Source organism: Larus michahellis, chromosome 1, assembly GCF_964199755.1.
Source record: "Larus michahellis chromosome 1, bLarMic1.1, whole genome shotgun sequence".
Lineage (NCBI taxonomy): Eukaryota > Metazoa > Chordata > Aves > Charadriiformes > Laridae > Larus > Larus michahellis.
The window spans coordinates 9,648,342-9,667,199 of NC_133896.1; the positions used below are offsets into that span (position 1 = coordinate 9,648,342).

Genomic DNA, 18,858 nt, shown 5'->3' on the forward strand with positions numbered 1-18,858 from the left:
GTGTATCTGTGTGCAGAGTTTATAAAAACATCATCAGCTTGGTACTATAGTAGCAAACTGTTTAAAAAACACAGGTAAAAAAGTGTGAAGCTGACTTTTGGTGAACTGAGAAAAAACCCCATGTTTAGGTTCTCGCTTGTATACCCAGGCCACCCATCTGACTTCTGTGTGAATGCTAGGTGAGGATGAAGCTCTGCTGAGGTGGGTAACATGGTGGAAACTCCAATATATCACTCTAGAGTTCTTTGGTTCTCCTGTTATTTCATGGGAGCAACAGTCGGGGTCTGTTCTGCAACTGAGTCGCCAGCTGAAGACTTTCAATCTGAGCTCTTCACTGAGAGAAACGCAGTTTTTGAAAGAGCCCCAGTGTGTCTTGTCTGGAAGTGTCTGGTATTATCTGTGCCATGTGTTCAATGGCTCTCAGCCTGTGGGCAGAAAGGCTCTTCCTCGGGCAGCCACAGAAGGAAATATGTTGGAGAGAAGGGTTTGGTGTGGGAGTGGGTTGGTCCAGGAGAGAATTTCTCTCTTAGGAAGTGGTCTGCAGCATGCGAAAGCTGGAGAACCACCGATGAAGCACATTCCATGGGCAAAACAAATAAATGCAAAGGCAGATGTATCCCTGGCAGCTATAATTTTGCACGTGGGCTACTCTTAAACGTGCATCAACCCCTAGCACTGGGCCACTACCCAGCTGCTTTCTCCTTATCAGTAAGTGTGGCGAGCTGGCTTTTTTTTTTTTCTTCTCTTTTTTTTTTCACTCCCAGTCTACCAGCCAGTGACCTGCAGTTCAGCCCCGGCGGGAATGTGTCACGGGAATAATGTGAGTGGACCTGATGCTGCTTTAGACTTTATGATCTGGGCCAGCACCTGTGGAGGGTGGTTGCGCTATGAAGTTGGGATGCCCCTGTGCAAACTCACAGGTGTGTGATCCGGCAGCGCAAGGAGAGGTCAGTGGTCCAGGGGAAAGGACATGAGCACAGGGTGTCCGGTCTCAGCAGGGTGGGCATATTGTTGCCACACTCTGTCCGTGTCCTTGTGTGTCTGTGTGTCCGCTCCGCTACTTTTCACAGAGTGAATGTCTCCCCGCTGGCCGGGGCTGTGACCTACGGCGGGAGCAGCGGCAGCGGGTGTGTGTCTGAGCTGGCTGACACACACACACACACACACACACACACACACACACACGCACGCAGCAGCCCATTTGCTGGAGGGGTGTGCATGTGCGTGTGAGGGAGTGGAAAGGGGTGGCGGGGATGGAGGAAGGGAAGACAGGGGAAACTCTGACACTCCGCGCAGAAGGAGGGAGACCCTCCGCCGCCGCCGCCGGGGAGGAGCCCGCCCGCCTCGCAACGCCTCCAAAAACCCGGCCACCGGCCCCGGTCCCGCACCGGCCTCACCCCGCACCTCGCCGCCGCTCCGGCTCCCCGGCAGGTACCCGCCATCCCCCGCCGGGGTCCCCAACGCTTTGCGCCGCTCCGCTGGGCGCTGGAGCACTTTTCCGCCGCCGCGGAGAAGGGGTTGGGGGGGGTGTGGGGAAGGGGTGGAAAAGTGCATGGGGTCCCCTTTGCTTGTCCCGGACCCTCCGCTCGCCTCTGTCCCGACAGCCGCCTGGGTCGCCGCGGAGCGGGTGCCGGCGGCCGGCACCTGGCGGCGGTCCCCGGGCCACCTGCCTTGCTGTCATCAAGGAGGTGAGGTGCGCCGGCTTGGGAAAATCCCTCGGCTCTGCCCTGGGTGGTGGGTTTGGGGGGCGGGGGGGGGTAAGGGGCGAGGAGGCGACAGTTTTGGGGAGCCGGGGGCTGAAGGCTGGGGAGGTGGGAGCGGGGCGGGCGGAGGGAGAGGTGTTTTGTTCCCTCAGCCTCGGCACCTCTGCGCCTGCCGCTGCTTCGCATAGGTGTCCCAGGGCGATGGGACATAGCCAGCCCATGTCCATCAGGCAAATTGTTGCGTGCTGGGGCGGTGGCAGAATTCCTTCTTTTCCACGTAGTCCTCCAGCATTGCCATGAGCGCGACTGTGCTGAACGTGTCCATCACCGGGAGCTGCAGAGCACCTGGTTGGCCTGGGGTGCTCACTGAAATGAGATTATTTGTCTTCTCACACTGACAACCTCTACTTTGCTTTGTACAATAGCACAGAGGGTGGTAAAGCTCCTTGTTTTGCAGTGAATATTACAAAATGAAAGTTGTTGCTTCTAGAAAGGAAACATTCCTAAGCGCCTTAGGTAATTGGTGACTGTGTACTGAAGAAGCACAAAGTAGCTACCTATGTTTCCTTTAAAAAAGCTCTGCTTTCATTTGAATTGGGAAAATTTGTCCAAAACCGATAGAGATCAATGGGGCAGTCTGGCCATAAGCAGAGAGCACTTTGTTGAGAAAGCAGCAGCTAAATGCTGCATCTGTGGCTCTGGCAGAGGCCGTGAAGATGCAGGCAAGAACTTTTTGCAAGAATTTTAGCATGTCACTTCTTTTTCACTGCTTACTTGCAGATCTAGGGAGCAGGTAGAGAGACTTGATTTCACTGTTTACCATTATGAGGTGATTAGTGTTACATGGCACAATGTGTTATTACTGTTTTTCAAACCCTTATTAGTATAGTTGATGTGATTTTCATCTTTGCCTTTTAATTAGTTTGTTTAGTTTATTATGGGCCTGATCCAGAAAAGCACTACTCATCATTTTCTGCAAGGTATGTAAGGGACAAGGTCTTTACTAAATCTGTGAAAGCTGGGTGTCTAAATATCTTTCTAAAGAGTAACTGGGGTACTTTAATCTGTATTTGTAATCCTATTGTCAAACAGAGGTACCCAAATTCTGCAGGTGTCACACCTCTTTTTCTTAAAGTTTCCCAGACAAGTCCTGCTCTGAGATGCCTCATAAATAGATGCGTTTTAGCCTTGATCAGGCTGAGCAGCTTGGCTTCACTTTTATTTGAACTTTATTTTGGCTTGGACATCCAGACTAGCCTGAGATCCAGGAACTATATTTACCACTGGATCAATCCAACAGGGATCCTCAGGGTATGGAGAATAGAGCGGACTCCCTGTTAGGTGCAACATTGAAGCAGAAAATGATGTGCTCCAAACCAGGCAGAAGGATTGTGAGCCAGTCTCACGGAGCCAGTACGTGGGCTCTGCCCAGGCAGCGCTTTAACCAGAAATGGAAATAGCAGCTTCACCAGTATCCTCTGCCACATCTCAAAATATAAGGACAACTGCAGTTACAAGGGCTGCTGTAAGATGCTTTCAGGACAATAATCCCAGGAAGAGAGAAATGCCTTCCAGTACTGCTGAGTAAGGTGATTAAGTCTCAGAAAGATATAATTTTGAGTTGTGTTCCTGTCCTCAGCTTTGGTTTGGTGGGTAGCTGCTGTCAGAGCCCCAGAAAGGGATACCTCTTTTGGACCCCACTCCCAAGCACCAGCCTCCACCTGCTTCTCTCCAGCTGCAGGTTGTTCCATCAGCTGACCTTCCAAAACACTGTAATAGCCCTTATCTCACTCTGCTTCTCAGTAGTTTGGGTTTTTTTGTTTTTTTTTTTTCTTTTTCTTTTCTTTTTTTTTCTAAGAGGTGATGTTTTCACTGCAGATACCACTGTATTCATTATGCAAATTATACTGCACCCTTGAGATTCTACTGGGATTTTGCAATGGAATTAAATGAAACAAGGCCCTAGGAAAAAAAAAAGAAAAAGTTTTAATTAAGCTAGAATATTAAATGGAAATAGATGTTGTTCATTGGGAAAGAGCCCTTTAAAACATTTGAGAATACTGCATCATTATTACTCAGAGATTAAATAATGATAATTAAGCAAATCAACACTGTAAACACAAAGGTATTAAAAAGCAAAGCCAAAGAATGAAACACTCCCACCAAAACCTGTCCCTATTTTGGTCCTAGCAAAAGGGATGTAGTCAGCATCTCGTTCCACATCCTATCAAAGAACACGTGGAGGTGCAAATGCCCCACACAGTCAGCATCTTCACAGTTTAATCTGCAGAAGGTCACAATCATTCAGAGTCACTCTGTGAACACACTGTCAGTTTAGGATGGTCAAAATAACGATGTATTTCTGGACACTTTGTAAAACTCTATTTTGCTTTTTGTCTTGTTCTTCTTTTTGCTGTTAAAACTGCAGAAGTTGTGATCTCAGGTGTCTCTGCTGTGCACCACTGCAATGTAGACATACCGGTTACCCCTGGCTCCGGAGAGGTTGAATCATCAGCTGGGAATCAGCTGAATTCCCAGCACATGCCGGCATTTCTTTGGCTAAAACCCCTGGTGCTGGAATTGGCCACTGAGCCACCTCTATACTCTTTGAGGTTTCCTACATGAGGGAATCCTTCGATGCTGGTTAAGCAGGCTTTCCCACCACGCTCTCCTGGCAAGGCAGCCTGCGGGATAGCCAGAGCTATATTTGGCCCATTGTCTGTTTAACCCATGGAAAATGCTTAAGGTGCATGCCGAGTGTCCTTAAAGCAAACAGAGGCAGCGAACGTGTGATGTGTTTGTTTCCCTCGCTTTCTGGATTTTCTCCAACTCCAAACAAGCAACAGAGAAGCTCGTAGTAAAGCCATGCCCATGAGACGTGAGGTGTGGTGGCTGTATTTAAACTACGTGTGAAGAAAATTTTTGCTCCACGGGTGAGCTATTTTTATCTTTTTTACAGTGCTGCACCTCTGTTGTACTTCTTAACACAATCTCCCCCCCGCCCAACATTTCTGTCTGGGTTTTATGTATTTTATAAACTTAGCAATGGCAATGAGTCAGTGCTTAAATTATCCCTGTGTAAATCTTTGGTCCTTTTATCTTCTCCTTTCTATCCTTGTGTATTCAGAAAGGCCCCGCTCTGGTATTGTTATTTTTCACATCCTAGAGACACACTGAGTGAACATCCATGTGTTATCTGACAGTCGGTGATTAAAAAAAAAAAAAAAAAAAGGAGAAAAAAAAAAAAGCAGCCCTTCTATTCCACTCTCCCCAGTTTAGATGGATCCAACGTCACATGGAGGGGATCCAGGATGAGTCAGGGAGCAGTGCTGTGGTCCAAAATTCCAGTTTGCATTACAGTTGGGAGGCAGCATTTAGCATCATGTGGATTTATTTTCTTTTAACAGGAACTCCAAAATAATTTATGGAAGTCATATAGCCTAATGGGCAGAACAGATAACAGTAAGCCAAGAAGAACCTGGATTCCCATCTGGGTTAAATCATTGACTCAATTTGACTATCAGGGTTATGGGTGTGGTATTGAAGCCTAGAATATTATACTGGCCTTAACTAAATCATTGCACTTCCCTACAACATAACTGGAAAATGTGGTTAAGGTTCAGAGCTCTGCTGGTACCTAACGGTTTGCCTAATAGTCAGCTTCACTGGTCAGACTAAGGACAGTACATTAGAGCCATTTATTTGCAACCTCAATTTGCAGAATGATTCCTAAAGGGTATATACGTGGCTGAAGTCAAATTCATGCTCTAATGCTTATATCTACATGGAGACCTGTAACTCGTGAGGACCTTTTGCACTGCATGATTTTCACACTGTATGTGTTACTCAGCTTTCAGTAACACGGGTCCTTTTTGTACATCTCTGCCTATTTTTCTTCCTGTGTTATAATAAACAGAAAGAAGAGTCGTGTGAGCTTTTTTCTTTTAATGTGGTCAGTTTAAAAGCAAAACAAATATCCATAATTAAACTGTTTCCAGTCTAGTTGGTCAGTGAATCAGGAGGCTCGCAGGAAGCAGATGTCACACAGAAGAAGAGAGGCTAAAAAGTTCTGTAACATCTGAGCATACTCCAATAATATGTTGAGTGTTTCTTGTTATTGTTTTCTTATTTACTTTTTTCCAAGGGGATGGGAAGGAGAGAAGTCACCAATATTTTTCTGGAGTGTTCCCTTCCAAAAATCCTGGGGACACTGCAGCCCTGACTCTGATCTCATCTTGCGTCAGCATAACTCAGGACTGAATGCACTGGAAACAGAAAGCCTAGGATTAACTGAAAATTATACAAAACTGTCACGAAATGAAAGACTTGCGCCTGTTCTCAGTCTATCTGTACTTAGTGACTTCAAGGGACTTAAGCACATGTTTAAAGATAGACTGCTGTGTAAAATGCCCTCTTGAAAGAGGTACTTTCCTAAAGTCTAAATCTGGAGTCAGAACAAGTCTTATAAAAGTTAAGTGCAGTCCTGAGGGCTGATGTGTCCAAATATTCCAGCTTAATCTTGGCTAGAATTTTAACATTTTGAACAGCTACATCTAACGGTATGTGCCTACCTAGCTTGTAATATTCCCCTGGAATTTATCAATGACACACTCCATGTAATTGTGGTTAATTTTTGTCTGTCTAAAATCCTTTTTTGGTTTTGCAAGGGAGAGACTGCAAAGAGGGAGTATGTAAAAAATTCTTCCTCAACCAAAAGCAAATTTTTTTTTTCTTTCCACAATGAAGAATTAAAACAATGTTTGTTGCTTTCATGCTTAATGTCAGAGTGTCTGCTAAAAAATACTAAGAAGAAATATGATGAATTTTTCATATGGAACTTATTCCCTGTAATTTTATAATGTACATATGTGAGGTTTTATGAAGACTTACACTAAAAGGCTTTAGAACAGTGTAATAAAGGAAAATTGTCCATAACATCCTTTGGTATCAAGAGAGCTAAACAGCCACACTTTAAGCGAGGGAAATCAAATGAAGGGCAAGTAGTGACAGACCATTGCAAATGCAGTTCATTTTCTCCAAGATTTACAGAAAGAACCAGCCTTGACTGTAAGGTTCGTTGCACTGTTTCTTTCTTTCTTCATAATCTGTACCTTTGCAAGATGTAACATTCCTATATCCATTCTCTGACTTCTGAAAGATGTGTTCCACCTGCATATAAAATACCAATCACTTACTTGACTTCATGACATGTTTTCTTTTTTAAGAAGGTGCCTGAAAACCTTTATTTAGGACAAAAATACATCTTCAAAGCTACTACGGTATGTCCTACCAATGGGGTGATTGCATGTTACGTCTCTGAAGACCCGTTGTTGCTTAATAGAAATCAGAGGAGACACAGGAGCAAATTTGTTTGTCTCTGTCTGTATTTCTTTAGATGTTGTTTTTAGTAGGAAGCATGCATAAGATATGGATAATCATGATTTATCACTTCTGTTTGTATTGTCATTAGTTGCAAGCAATGAACCTTTTGTCTTTCAGAGTTCTTATTAATTTATTAGCTATATTGAAGTAGCATCAAGAGGCCCCAGTTAGAAATGAAAATCCTCTTGTGTTTAGCACTGGTGATGTATCCAACTAAACAAAAAAACAAAGCTCACTTTCAACTATAGCGTAGGGCAAGAGCCAGCAAGTACAGAAGGTAAAGAGATGTAGCTTCCTCAAGAAGACAACTAACAAAACCGATTTTATTTCGTAGAGTAAACAGAGGTCTCAGCCTGTTTTTCTGTTGTTAAATGATATAAGCATCAGGGCAAAGTTGAATTTGTAATGACATTATGAGATCCCGTATTGTGAAAGATAAATAGCAAATTTGGCCTAATGCCTCAATAAATTAATTAAATTGAATTAACCTGACTTTTAGTTCCTGTGACCTCCTTAGTTTAGCAGATTAATTTCTGAATAATGCAGCTTCAAAGAATCCACTTTATTCTGGGGAGGTGTACTATAACGAAGTTAGAGGATTTTCTAGAGGCACAATGTCTGCACATGAACAAATCTGGAATTCTTGCATCCATTGAGCCATGTGATACTTTGAGTTGGAGACTCTAAGCTTTTGTGTTTCAACCAGAGCAGAACTCTTGTCTTCAAAAGAAAGAAAAAAAAGATCTGCTATAAATACTATGCAGAAACACAAATTTACCAAGAAGGAGAAAACATAATTCAGGATGTTTTTCATCTAGGTAGCAGGCATACCAATTTTTACCTGATCTTCGTGTATCTCAGCACGTTAATAGTGGAGACAGTTGGTGTCATCCAGTTTGCTGTCTAAGAGTAAAATATTGTAAGTCATTAATTTGTAGAAACAGGTCAATTGAACAGAAATCCAAGCATAAAGGGTGAGCTAATAAAAGCAGTTATCTTTATTACCTCTATACCCTTCCTGAAGCCAAAATGTAATACCTTTTTTTCGTAAGGAGTTTTTTTTGTCAATGGATCTTTAAATCTGCGTGTCTTCATTTCAGAGTTCTAGATCAATAAAGTATACTTCCTGAATGGGATCCTGCAAAAGTAGTCCTGGGTGGGGGGTTTCATAATGATCATTTTAATGACAGGAAAACCACCCGCAGATAGGTGGGTTTTAATTTAGCACAAGGCACTGTTCGCATCCCATTAGTGTGATGTACTCTGGAGCTGAGGGGCAAACTTCTGCTACAGCTTGTAGATAAAACTGCTGCATCAAGGCAGTGGACGGTGTCCATGGGAATGACAGTAGCACGCAACAGTTATTATGTTAAAAAAAAAAATAATCAAGATATAACTACCTGCATCTTCAGATAGTATGAATTAGAGATGCATAACTGAAATTAATGGAGTGATTTGTGATAGCTAAGGGCAGCCCTATGTCCTTAGAAGAAATGAGCAGCTCTAAAAGCGGAAAGAAGACAGCAGAGACTTAAGTTAGTGGTGCACGCTGAAAGCATTTGGGGGGAAAAGTTGTAAAGAGAAGCTAGCGACTGAAGTACTAAGCAAGTGCTATTGCTTCTTGTGCACTGACCAGGTGATTGTGGTGGGATCCCCAAAAGCCACAAGTCATGAGGAAAGGCAAGGTAAGCCAGCCTGCAGAAAGTTAGGAGGAGTGCTCTGCAGCTTGGGCCCCGAGCCGCAAATTTAAGCACAGAAATTCATTTGGGATCCTCAGCCATGAGCTCTCCCAGCAGATAGATATCTACGTAGGGTCGGTTTTTATCTTGTCTCAAAATTTAAAACAAAATAAAAATTAAAATAATTAAAAAAAAATAAAAATCTGTAGCATATATTTGAGTGGTTCAGGTGTCTGCACTGGTCTGAGGTGACCTGGAAGCGCAGTTTTTCAGGCGCGTGGCTGAGCGATGGTGTTGCTGGTGCTTGGGAGCATGATTTTCCCGGCCACCACAGTCGTTCCACTTTGTTGCGAGTGCTCTGACATCAAACGCTCAACAAAAGGGACTATGGCTTGGCGCGGTTAGAGCATCATCTTTCAGGGATAAGATTTCTCTTAGTGGTCCTGCTCCAACTAATGTTTTGTTATCGGTGTTGATATTTCCTATTCGATACTGAACTACACTATTGAATTGATCATCCGGAGCCCAATCCTATCTGTTCTTGAAGGAGTGCACTAACCTTGGGGCTGCTGGAAGAGGTGTTGGGAGAGGCAGATCATCTGGTTTCAGTCTGTGGGAGAACTGGGCACGCTTGGAGCCCACCCTGGCTTTCTAAGTAAGGTGGGCAAAGCAATGCCTGCTTTTGAACACCACAGACACTGAGCAGCTTGGAATAATGCCGGCTTTGTTGTATGTGCAGCCAGTGGCCCAGGTGCCACAGGGGACATGTTGTTAAGCAGGTTTGGCTACATGCAAAGCCTGGTAAGAGCAGAAGACAGGGTTTATACTGGTCTCTAATGCTGAACCTGGGTGACTGAAGAGGCAGTTAAGATCATAAATCTCTGTTATTTATCTAATCTTTTGGCTAAAACAATTTTAGTAGACAAGGATGTTTTACATAACTACTGCCTGAGTCATTGTGGTGTGTTGATCTGATGTCTTCTACAGCATATAATGTCAGAACTGAGGTTTTCTCAGACCCGGTGAAATCCAAGGTGTTTATCTTAAGACTCCATTTATCATTTTGTAAATTGAACTCAAAGTTTTAAAGGCTTTAAGGAAAAGCTGGCTGGATGTACTTTTCGGAATGTCAGTCCCACCTAATAGAGGAAAAAGTGAGAGAATTGATGCATCTAAGAGAGTTACTAACATAGTTCAGGCTTAAGGGTCTTTTAGGTCCTCTTTCTAGAAGAAAGGGTGCATTTACCTCTGCTGCTCTGTGGTGTCTATCTTTTTAAGATAAGTGTCCTGGGTAATACCGTTTGCAGTGTACAGATTTGTTCTGGAGTTATGACTTGGTGTTTATAGTCCTCTAGTGATGTCTACAAAAAGCAGACGTATATTATCTCATAAACCTGCCTCAGCTTGAAAAAAAGTAAAAAATGAATCTATGGCAAAGAAATAGCTTTCCCAATATAACACCCCGACACCTTGTGCACTTTGCTCATTGCTTTCCTAAATGACAACACGAGCTCCATTATGAAACTCATAACATAGACATTGATCTCTGCGATGGTGCTTAAAATCAAACCCTAGCTACCTGGTGATAGATGAATTATTGTGCTTTGGCTTTTACAGTTGTGGAAGGGTTGGGTTTTTTTCTCAATTTGTTGCCGTTGTACATTGATGTGTAAGGTTGAAGAAAAAATACTTAAGCACAAAACACTGCTGAAAGCTCCAGTGACAATTTCTGTACCTTTTCACAGCCTGGACAGAAAAGCAGGAGGTATGTGCAGCGAACTGTGCAGGGGGTTTGTCTTTCTTAATCCCAAACATTTGTTTTCAAAGCAAGGGGGGGGGGGGTTGGGCGGAAAGCAGAATGAAATTGTCATATTCAGTTTAACACCCAAGGTGAGATTCTGTATAGTTTATCCCTGGTTTTCCCATTGTGCTGGGTCCGTGCTGGCTGCCAGCATGTCCTATGGCACAAGGACGTGTGGTCTCTCCTTGGTCTCTCCTAGCTGGAATTGCCCGTCCTCACCTCTTTGCTGCAGCAGTTCTCCAGATGGTTTCAAGGCACAGGGCAAGCTGCTCCTGCCTCCAAACTCTTCTCCCCTCTGAAATTTCATCTTGTTCCTACAGTTTAACTCTTTTGTGCTTTTGTAAGAACTTCAGGCGCAGTTATCCTGTCTCCTGTCAATTCCCAGAAATGGTCCCGACATAATGAAAAAACCTCACTCCCTAGGGCTGCTCTACTCAGTAACAATCCTGCATTTAGGGTGTTAAGCTACTGAAGGGAGAGAATTCAGACAGTTTTCAAGTCTCATATCAGGTTTGCGTGACAATGGTAAAAATGCCTTTGTTTATAATAGCATTTATGCCACTGATAACACAGGCACAGCTGTTCTGCAGTTGGTCAGTGCTGAAATATGGATAGTAATTTTCTTAGTAAAGACAGCCTTTGTTTCTATTTTTATCCTAGGTTATCACCCTGCTTTAAGGATAATAAAATGGGCTCTAATGAATAGCATTTAAAAAAAAAAAAGAAAAAAGTACTTTCCATCCTTTCTGTCCTTTCCTTCCTTCCTTTCCCTACAAACAAGGTAAATGCCACTAAAGTGATGTGAGAAGAGCATTTTGGAATGCGTTTGGATTCATTGTGGGGTTTTTCCATCTAGGAGTTCACACAACACAATGGAAAGTGGGATCTAACACCTCCAAGATAAGCTATTAGACTATATATAAAGCACTACACTCCTCTTTATAAGTGAAATTGCATGTACGGCCAGAATAACTGGGACACATTGGCTTTGAATATAAGTAGTGTTGTTATCTTTGGTGCAAGCATCAGCAGAGATTACCACAGTCTGTTGTGATGGCCCTGGGGGAACCTCACAAGGCCTTGCAGTAGGCACTGTACTATTTGTTTTCATTCTTTTCTCAACAAAATAGTGTTTTGATGCTTGGAAGGCGTGACTCTTGTTAAATTGTGTTGACTCTCTTCATTCTTCTTTGAGCCACACGGAAGAAGAGGTGTGAGCGCAAGCAGAAAAGTTGAAAAGGTGCTGGCAGAGGATGCAGAAATTAATGATTGACACTGTGAAAACAGTTTGTTGTGTAGAGCCACCAAGACTCGGGGCTTTGTGTTCAGATGGATCCAGGATCCTCAGTCAGTGTCTTCAGTGTTTTCTCCTACAAAATCAGTAGCTTTTTTTCCAACTAGTTATATTAGATCCCACCAATGGGATCTGGTCTGACATACAAATATATTATATTATGGAAAAATTCCCAGGCTTAGCCTGTGTGTGCCACCACTCAGAGAGAAAACCCATCTATACTGTGGAGGCAGCAGCAATTGCTCAGAGCTCTTTTTGGACATGCTCAAGTTGAAGATGTGACCTCAGTCCCATGGGTGTCTTTTCTTGTGTAGCTGTCATTTCCACCTCCTGCTTTTCTCTTAGGCTGGGAGAAAGTCCCAAAATAGGCATTTGAGTTTTTGGCAGTGTTTGCTGCCTAATTACTTATTCTTCATTCCCTACAGAGATATGGTGGTGCGTGGGATTCTCTGGTTTGTGTAAAACTTCGAAGTAGCATGTTCCTCTTGTGGTTCACAAGACATTGGTTGGAAAACCTGACACAGAACAAACATGTTTCCTTGTTCTTAAGCTGGGTGGTTTTGGCATAGGAATTTTATCTTTTTCAATTTCAGAAGATGGGCAAGGCAATTTAGTGGAAGAATTGCAGAATCTTGTTTTCTTGATGTGTCCGGAAACTGAATCCCATTTGGACAATAACTGCTAGTCCATTAACAAGTTACTGGATTCAGTATAAAGGTGACTGTCTGAGGTTTCTGTGGTCTGTTTAGTACAGGAGTTGATCAAATGTGCCTCTACTAATCTGAAGTTTTACAATTATTTAAACATCTTTCTTGAAATATGCATGATACTTTACCTGTATGTTTCCCGCCAGCTGTCCATACTCAGTGCTTATAGTTTCTGAAAGCAAAACATGGATAGGCTTTGATGGTAATTCAAAGCTGATATAGGATTGTTTTGATTAGTTAGAGATCATAGCTGCTGTCCTAGAAGGGGAGAACTGCATTTGTGTAGTACCAGAAACAGGTTTTTATCTTGTCATTTGTTTGAATAATGTGAGACTGTCACCTCTCTCTCCCTTCAGAAATTTGCTTTTCTGTCTCACCTTACTGAGATAATTTCCAAAAAAATATCAACACAGATGAAATGAATAGGGTCTTTTTTAATAAATTGGCCCTTATTGCAACCCAGGTGCAAGTCCCGGGGAAGTCAGAGGACATGCTTAGCATTCAGCAGTTCTCCCCAAGATTATTCTAAGAAACACATATCGCCCAATACTGAAGCCTGCTCTGGTCTGATAAGGTTTGTCTACATGCGGAAGTCAGCGTGCTGTTGAACTAGAATAAGAGTGTACAGCGTGGTATCTTCTTCACAGTAATTCTCTGCATGACCAGGCGCAGGGTGTATGTCCTAAGGCTGCTTTCGAAGTCAAGTAAGCTGCTTTCTAATTAAAAGTCTAATACACACTTCTGTCTGACGTGATTGCAGTGCCGGTGATTGCGTGTGTCAGTATGCTGCTAATTCACATTTTACTGTGTCCGGACTCTCATGTTGACAAGCCCTAAGTATTTCAATTTTAAGGTCTTGGTCAATTATTTCTGTAAGTGCAACAGAAATACCAGTGCACTGTGCTGTGATACAGAGTGCTCAGATGCCACATATCAGAGTAGAACGCTGTGCTCATTGAAGTGAATACAACATTTTAACTGATTTTAGTGAAAGGTCCAACTTTATGCTTGTGTTCATGTGTTTACTTATATCATAGTAACACCTAACGATCCAACCTGGAATTTTAGCCTCGTTGTGCTATTACTGGTAAGTTAACATCTAAAGAGAGCTTAGAGAAGAGCAATAAAAATGAGAAGGGAGGCTTTGAGCCAGGTTTGATTTATGAGGAAAAATTAAAGGATTTGAGCATGCATAGCTTGTTTGAGTTTGACAAAGAAGACAATATGACTGTAAATACTTCAAAAGTTTAATTCCAAAACCAGCAGAGGATTTGGTTAATGTTAAGGACATTCCAAAAGTTAGGACAGCAGCTCAGGAGACCTGGGGTTAATTCCATGACATACGTCCTTAGGCAAGTCATTTCTGCTTAGATCCTAGCAAATTCCTAAAGGCACCCAGCTGCCACTTCTTTGTCTACATCATGGAGTGTTTGTCAGCTGAGACTGAAAACCACCTAATTTAGACAATTAACTTGCTAAATACCTTTGCAGGTCTGGATCTTGGCCTCTACCTGCCTCAGCTATATATGTCTGTGAATGGGTAAAAGCTGCCCTTTGTCATAGGAAGAGTGTGAGAATAATATGTTTGGAAAGTATGGGTGTTTGTTATTTGTAACAATGGGAGCCATGCAAGTATACTGAGCAGAAAAAACTAATTAAGATGGGATTTATTTCACTTGTCTGTAGTGTAAGGTAGTCATCTAATCTTTCTCTATTTTCAGTACGGAGATGAGGGGCTCCAAAGGGCAATGAGCCCTATTCGGCGACAGTATCTGAAATGGGGGATGAATTCACCCCAGCAGTGCCTGTCTCCACCTTCTCTGGAGGGAGCCAAGACAATGCCTGAATTTTAGATGGTTGAAATCAGGCAAGAATAAAAGGATCAAACAAAATCAACTCAGCTTGATTTTAAGGGAAAAAAATGTCTTCAATGAGCGTATTTACTGAAAGGTTCTTTTAAAAGAATTACAGAAACCAGCTCAAAGAACTTCCTTTTTCCTCCTGTTATTTCTCATAAAACATTCAGGAAGTATTTTATTAAAAACTAACGACATGATAGAGCTCCCAGTTACCATGTTTGTGTGAAGCAGTCCTTGTGCAGACTAGCAACCTCCCATAAGTGCTACAGTGCACGTACTACTAATGAATGTTGTAGCCAGTAAGGTGTACGTGTCCCACGTTACCTAATACTACATTTGAAATTCTAGGCCTTAATAACTAAATGGGAGCTGAGCTCCTTTGAAAATCTACTCCTAATGTCTCTTGCTTTAATACAGTAGCCTCATGGTAGCTGGAGATACTGCGTTACCTCTGGGTGGTAGCTACCTCCTTGAAAAAGACCAACCCACAGAGAAAATACAATTATGGGCACTGTGAATTTAAAGAAAAAACATAATATGGGAAAGTTATTCATAGGAGAGCTACAAAAATTCTGGGAGCTCCTATTAGAGCTGCTGGAGGTCCACGGGCAAAGCAGCTGTAGGATGCTAGGGGTCTGAGGAAAGGTTGAGAAATAAACACTCATGAGGAAGACCGAGGTAACCTATCTGAGGTCCCTGCTAACTCATGCAATTGCACAAGTTCACATTTCAAAGAAAGATGAGCTTCATCAGTTTATCCTGCTGTAGGTGTGACTCAGTGATAGAATCCTCCTTTATATTATTACATTTGTTACCCTGCGGGACAGCAACATCTCTTTGTGACTAGTTTACTCCTTTTGATTTGCCCTCTTCAAAGAAAAGGCCTGTTTGCAGGCTTTGTCCCTCTTCTCTTGGTAGCTCCCACCTCCAGCCTCTCCAGAGCTCATCTTCACACAGCTGGACTCTTGTTTTCCTCACAACTGCTTGTCGTTTACCTACTTCACTGGATCTGCAGGGGAGGGAAGGAGAGAGTCCCTTCGCTATTCAGCCCTCTGTCTCCTGGCTCATCTATTGATGAAGGGGCAGGGATGAGTGAGCAATAAGTCACTTCAGGGACAGGGACCTGGTGTCAGAGAGCCTGTGGCCACATATGATACTGGACTAGACTTATGCTTGGGAATGTCTAAAATATGCTGAATTTATAAGTGCAAAATGTATTTGCAAGAGTTTATATTGCTTTTTCTTGACCTTACAGACCCAATACCTATTACTTTGGGAAATTGGAGATAGACTGTCCTAAGAACTTAGAGGAGGATTTAGGGTTCACACAGGGGATCTAAACGCAGTGGGGGTTTTATCTGGGTGTGGAGCAATCCTGACTTAAACCAGGACATGAACTAAGAACCCTCTAACTGAAGAAGTGCATTTGGGTCACAAGGTTGTGAGCTTGAACCCCCATCTTCAACCTGAGTGAGACTTAGTCAGCAAGTTAGGTGTGAGATGCACCTATTGCTGGTTCCCCAGAGAGCCTGGGCTTGAACTAGGCACAATGTTCCTGGACACTGGAAGGACTCTTGGCTGTTCCTGCTGCAGAAATGCATATATATACACGCACACATGTATATATATATTCTGCACTGTCAATGCGTAAGGGAATAAAGGTGGAGATTATGTGAATTGCACTGAGACCAGCTTCTTGCTGGGCTCCCTTGACACACCAGGTTCCCAATCCCTTCCATGAGTGACTCCAAACCTGTGAATTCACATGATCAGCTTGCCCTAATTCAGGGGCTCTGAATCATCCTCTGTATGTACCTATATCTTTCCTGTGATTTACATCCTCTGAATCTCACCCAGAGGCCTGATGTGGGCAGTGAAGGATGCTTCCAAGGGCCCAGTGGTTCAGACACAGAGGACGACTCTGTGTATGAGTGCTTGTCCACAGGTCACTGCAGGTTGTAAAACATAACACAGAGGACAGAGAGAAAGCAGGCAACAGTGACAGGAACACCACATTGCCTATATATAGCTAAGTAGCTGTTGTGCTCTGCCTGTCACTGTTATGAACAACTATCTCACTTTTTGCTCCCTGTCTCTGTTTTATCCATCTGGTGTCATTCATTATATACTTAGACTATAAGCTGAAAGGAGGAGAGACTCTTGTATCCTCCGACATAGTATGTGCAGCAGTATGGGGTCCTGCCCCTGACTGGGGCCTCTAGGCACTATCCCAGTATAAATAATACATAAAAATAGATCAGCAGTGTAACATCCATCAAGAAAACCATACAGAGACCTAAACAGTGCTTTAGTATTGAATTGCTCTACTGTCTAATGTGGGGTTCATGCAATAGCTTGCTGTAGTTTTCCGAATTAGAAGACAGATCATACAAAGCTGTATATCTATGGGCAATGTGCAGGGAGCTTGGGGGAAATCTATAATTACTAAAATTGGGAAGTGTGCCAAAGATGATTTACAAGTATGGGGAAGAATGCATCTTTTGTGATGTTGAGGATTTTATCAGGTTTATTTTGGAAGCTTTCCAAAATTAATAGCAAAAAACAGCCAAAAATTTTGAAGTGAAGCAATCAGACCAAATTTCAGCTGCAGCAATAGCTGTGATAGCCCAGGGGTTTACAGCAGCTTCCTCTCTCTTGACACAGCACTGATTGTTCTTGTTGCACCAGGTAGGATGACATTAAGGAAAACGATTTAACTGAGTAATGCAGACAGCTTTTGAGGTGTGATAGGGCAATACACAAGAGAAATGGGTATTATTAATATTATCACCTGTATTACAGCCATTGCTGTAAAGTTCATCTGCACTCAGAGCCTCATTAGTCTACACACGATGTACAAAGAGCATGAGTTAAAACTCCTCTGAAAAAACATTAACAGGTATGTTAGAGAACAAAGGTGTACCTGAGAACTTAGGTATTACTGTTCTCATTCAGCTTGGAGTCATGAAGGTGTAGTGATTAGCTCTTTCATAGTTGTAGGTAACTGTTCCTTGCAATTGATTTGATGGGATTGCTGAGGGGGAGGTTTGGAAGGTGGAAATGGACAAGTCTTTGGCCACTGAGGATTTGTTTCTTGTAATGGCAAAACATTGGACCTGTAGCACCAATTTTCAAATGCTTTTTGAGAGAAATTGATTGTAGTTGTCTGATATTCTTTCATTTTTAAAGATCCTTTTGTGCAATTACTTTTCTATTTGATCCATGACTCCACCTGTTGGAGCTCCATGTCCATTTGGTAACACTGATTGAGGGCTCCAAGGAGCAAGCTCTAAGTATCTCAACTAAGATGGTCATGTAGTTTCTCTATCTAATCAGCAGAGAGGGAGACACCTCAGCTTCCCATCCAAGAAGTCTGAAGTGGCTGGGAGTAATCAGCCCCTGAAGTGCCTGTTTCTCTCTAATGACTGTAAATGGAAACTAGATGAACTGACACCTAGAGCTGGGGTGAGTCTCTTAATCATCAACACGGGAGCCTCTTTCACTGTTTCAGTGCCAGAACGTTCAATGAAATAACCTCTGTGCTAGTTTTCTTTTTTCCTTTTTTTTTTTTTTTTTCCCTCTCCCCTTCATCTTTCGAAAAACATGCTGTTGCAAACTTGGAGCAGAGGTAGCATCTTCAGTCTCTGCTGCTAAACCAGGATGGGCTTCTATGCTGGTGAACCAGGATAGGCTTACATGGTGATGGCTGCTGGAGCCGATCTGCCCCGTTGTTCACTGGCAGTGCTGCAGGAGTGTAACGTAGTGTATTTAGTATGGGAAAATCACACAGGATTTGATTTAGGATTATCACTGCCATGGCTGTTGAGCATCTGGGTGGCTGTTTGGTGAAGGAAGTATAAAAGCTTGCTGGGTGCTTTTATGTCACACGACAAATGAAATTAATAAGTAAATCAAAGAGAATGTGATTGAAGAGACTGAGACTTTTCCCTTAACTTTAAAGAGTTGTATTTGGCCTATTAATCCAAAATTGTGTCTACAGGCACAATATACACCTACAGGAAAACAAAGACAAACCTTCATATTTGTCTGCTTTTTTAACATCTGCGTTAGTCTTTTATGGTTTATCTGGAGCCACGGTGGCCATTTTCCTGCTGTCGTACCCAGGTTGGAAGAGGGAAACTTCTCTGTGGCATCATATAATTTATTTTTGTTAGCTTTTTGGAGGTTCAGCATCCCTGGAGGTATAAGTGCTGAGAACTGTGCAAATCAGACTCCTGATTCTTTCTGTATCAGACAACCTGGTGGCTCCTGATTTCAGAGTTTCTTCATACAAAACAAAGTCCTTCAGTTCTGCAGAAGACTTTATAAATCCATGTAGGGAGACTAAGAGTCCTTGATTTCCATAGATCCAAATAAACCCATTAAAAGAAAAAGGTTTCTTTTGTTGCTCTCAAGAAGAGTTAGGCAAACAA

The 18,858-nt window shown here is 42.7% G+C and overlaps 1 protein-coding gene across 11 annotated transcripts in view; it reads left to right on the forward strand.

Annotated features, from left to right (window-relative positions):
- The first annotated feature begins 497 nt into the window (after window positions 1–497).
- Window positions 498–18,858, forward strand: part of SEMA3D (semaphorin 3D) — a 143,891-nt gene continuing 125,530 nt past the window's right edge. For 2 of the 11 annotated variants that reach the window (XM_074573355.1, XM_074573353.1), the window contains exon 1: window positions 498–947. The gene's annotated coding sequence lies outside the window, so the exon portion shown is untranslated. Of the gene's footprint in view, window positions 948–1,221; window positions 1,432–1,556; window positions 1,689–13,177; window positions 13,271–17,761; window positions 17,891–18,858 lie in introns of those variants that run through there. The other 9 variants (XM_074573350.1, XM_074573359.1, XM_074573352.1 and 6 more) reach the window with 8 other exon arrangements.